The sequence below is a fragment of the Nelumbo nucifera genome, chromosome 1 (genome assembly GCF_055504915.1).
Source record: "Nelumbo nucifera cultivar China Antique chromosome 1, China Antique-T2T, whole genome shotgun sequence".
NCBI classification, from domain to species: Eukaryota; Viridiplantae; Streptophyta; class Magnoliopsida; order Proteales; family Nelumbonaceae; genus Nelumbo; species Nelumbo nucifera.
Window position 1 is genome coordinate 44654109 of NC_142649.1, and position 3972 is coordinate 44658080.

Below are 3972 nucleotides of genomic sequence, written 5' to 3' on the forward strand. Positions count from 1 at the left end.
ATCATCATTGAAATTTTAATAATTAATTATATAATTTTATGTTATACTGTAATAATTTTAATTTAAAAATGGTTAACATAATAGAAAATTCAAAATAAATTACTATTTTTTAATTTTAATAATAATAATTGTTATAATTGTTAAAATTAATTACAGTAACATTATACTTAATTTATAATAACAAATTCTAACAAGATTAAAAATTATAAATACTAATAAACTTAGCTTATAGCACAACTTAAATTACAAAACAATAACAATTTACTAAATAAATTAAAATTTAATAAAAGTAAAATTATTAATTTAAACTCTATTTGAATTTAATTTTAAAATAATGAAAAATAAAAACAACAAGCCGATTCCAAAAGAGGTTTACCTTCACCCTACCCAAGCACCTTATTTTGCCACATCATTTGGCTCTTAGCATCTGGCTAAGTCACCCTACCTCCCATTTCAACCTTGTAACAAAGTTGGAAATTTCCCAAACATTAAATGTATAAGATAATTAAAGTAATGAAAATATCAATCTATTTTGATATTTTAGTAATAAAATATAAAAAAATACATAAATATTTTAAAATGAAATTATTTATATCAATAATTATTGAATAATCAAATTTTCATATTTAAATATTAATATACTATTATATAAAATTAATTATACATTAGTATTACCTGACATTCATAACTATTACAATTGCAGTAATTTAACGATGATTATTTATTTTAAAATTTTCAAAAAATTAGTTTTTAGAAATTTTCAGGTAATTTCAAATAATTATTTATTTTGAAATTTAATTTTGTTAATAAAAAATATTTATTAATATTTTCATTTACATTGTTTTTTGGAAATTATTAAATATTAATTTGGAAAATTATTGGGAAATTTTAACTATATGTATAATTTCCATAACTATTTAGAAAATTTAATATTCTTTGAAAATTATTATGTTGAAAAATTTTAATAATTTCCATAATTTTTATTATAGTAATTTACATTGGTTTTTTGGTATTTATTGGGAACTTTTAATTTAGTGATTTTCATAAACTAATTTTCATGTTTTTGGTAATTTAATTTGAAGAATGTTAATTTAAAAAATCTAAATTACTGAATTTTTATATTCAGTAATTAATTCTTCATATCAATTTGGAAATTTATTCATAAATTTTTGAAAAGTAATTTATTTATATCAATATTTATACTATGGATTTTTAAGATATTCATAATTTTCTTTCTATTTTTTATTTTCTGTTGTGGAAACAAAAATAGATATTTTTATTAATTTAGTTTTAACATCCTATGTCAAATACATTTCTTTTCGGTATTTGGTGATACTCACCACTAATAAGCCCCCTCCCAAAGTCAGTGGTTTGCTGACCAACTAACATGCCAACCGAGCCACAAGCTAGAAAGAAGCTCCCTATTAGGGGTGTTCAAATTCGGTCATCAAACTGAAAATTGAACCGAACCAAATTGAATAAGCCACTTCGATTTGGTTAGTTGTTTTCATTTTGGTTTGAAAAAAAAAAATCAATTAAACTGAATCAAAAATCGAATTAACCAAAATACAAATATATATATATATATATATATTAATATTTTAATTATAAATATATTAATATTATTTGATATATATTTTAATAATAATTATTAATATAAATATAAAATGCATTTATCTTTTTAACTAACCAAATTAAAACCGAACCAAAATTTAAATTCAGTTAAGTTTGATTCGGCTCATGAAAATGACCTAATCGAAATGTCGGTTAGGTTTTATTTTCAAACCAAACCGAATCGAATTGACCGAATGAACACCCTTACTCCATATCTTGTTAACAAACTTAGGGTTCCCTATGACCTTTTGCTTTGAGCTATGGGCTGTGAAAAACAATAAAGATAAAAAAATGTTTTGAACATTTGGTAACAATTGATTTCAAAAACATATATATATATATTTGAAAGTTGTACGGTCGATGTTTCAACTTTCGAAAAATGGAATCTTAGCGTGTGAGAAGGTTGGTTTTTGTTCGTGCGAATACGCTGTACGTGTGACAAAAGTGCGAGTACGCTGGTTTTTGTTCTTGAGTCCGAAAGCGAAACCAGTGCTCAAAATCACCGGCCGGGGCCGGTGCATCAGGGGGGAAAGCCGGCGAAGGAGGGTGGAGTTTCATCAGATCTTTTAGGGACAAGGAGCGTGCTGTGCCAGCGACTGTAAATGGGGAAGAAAGGAAGGGCTCGTACAGGGACAGAGTTTCGTGTTCGTACGTGGACGGTGAGCGACTGTGAATGGGGAAGAAAGAAAGGGGTCGTACAGGGAAGGAGCTTTGTGTTCGTACGTGAACGGTGTTGATCAGAACATCCGCCAGCCGTTGACGAGTAGTGGGCGGTGCGCCACCGCGTACGGCAACAGTGGGAGGAGAGAAGTTGGGCTGCTGTTAAGATTCGAGCAATTTTTTGAGGTTATCTGGCTGGTTAGTATTCATTTCTTCGTTCTGTTTTTTCATCAGCCTCGAATTTTTTTCGAAATTACCGAAATCATCCAATGCTCCATCTCCAGAGCCGAATGGTCATGATTTTCTCATTTTCAGTCTTAAAATCAGAATAAATAAGAAAGAAAAGAAACCGAATGGGGGCAAAACTGATAGGGTTCGTCTGTGGATGTAGTGTTCGGAGTCCATTTTTCTTTGTAATGACCATTATTGCTGTCTGGTTGTGGTTCTGATTCGAAAACCTTGGACAAAAGCACCAGGCAATAACGTGTTAGATACTCTGAGAGAGGGTTTCCGATCCCCAGAATTTTAACTTTTACCTTCTTTCTATGTTTGGGGGGCAGGGGAGCTGAGGAGCTCCTTTTCTGTTTTTTGTTTCCGTAACTTTTTTTTCGCCATTAGAGAGATCTGAGAAGTCCATTCTTGTTATCCGAAAGTAAATGATTTTGGCTCTGTTTTTATTTTTTATTGGGTTGGTGGTGGTAATTGTTGGAACTTGATGTTTGGGTGTAAAGGCGAGGAGGGCTTTGCGGGCATTGAAGGGGCTGGTGAAGCTTCAGGCGCTGGTAAGTTGTAAGAAGGAACCTGGAAAACAAATCATAAAATTTGGGTGGGGTTGTGGTCGTCAACGTAATTATTATTGGATGTATTAGGAGATTGGGCTTTGTCATTAATTCTACTCTTTGTTGGAGTTTCAGAACTCAGGTAAAAGGACAGTGTGCAAAACACCTAGGGATTAATCCTTGACCAAAACTTGGTATAGTTTGATTTCTAGCTATAATAACAATTAACAGGGATGGGATCTGCTATATATGAGTGATCATGGTGGGCACTGATTGCATTGTGCAATGAATGCTTGGCAACGATTAGGGAACATGACTCTACAAGTGGTAATGGTAATGGTGCAGTTCATCACTCTTCACTCTTCACTCGTCTTGCAGGAAGCAATAACAAGGGACCTTTGGAAGGTGGTTAGGAACATCTCTGTTGTTTCAGCTTATTTTATTTATCAATCCTTGTAAATCTGTAATAGGTGAGCTTAGTTGTTCCAAGGGACAACCAATGCTGTAAGCCAATTTATATGGGCATTTGGTTTAAGTATTTAGAATATTAAATGACATCTACTATATTGTCTACATAAATTGGACAAGATTTCATTTATTCTTTAGTCCTTAAACATACTAACCGATGTATGTAGGATGCCAAGAATAAGCATGTTGGAGATCTTAAACAATTGTTAACTCCCATAAACTGTATATCAATTTTATACATTTTAGAACTGCCATAGGACTATGAAGAATTTTCCTCATATAGGTGGAAATTGTATCAATCGACTTAATTGGAGTATCTGAAACCCCAAACTTAACTGGTATCATCCATTCTTTTCTAAAGCGAGAGACGGAATCCGGCATCATGACAGTTGAGGAAGAGTGACACGTGGGACACGCCACCCCGAGTGGTGCTCAGAGCAGAGTCGGAATC

The 3972-nt window shown here is 31.6% G+C and overlaps 1 long non-coding RNA gene across 1 annotated transcript; it reads left to right on the forward strand.

The window, feature by feature from the left end:
- Positions 1 to 1891: 1891 nt before the first annotated feature.
- Positions 1892 to 3621, forward strand: LOC104586292 (uncharacterized). The gene is made up of 2 exons (XR_733432.3): positions 1892 to 2472; positions 3432 to 3621. It is a non-coding gene; the product is annotated as an uncharacterized LOC104586292 (long non-coding RNA).
- The last annotated feature ends 351 nt before the right edge of the window (positions 3622 to 3972 follow it).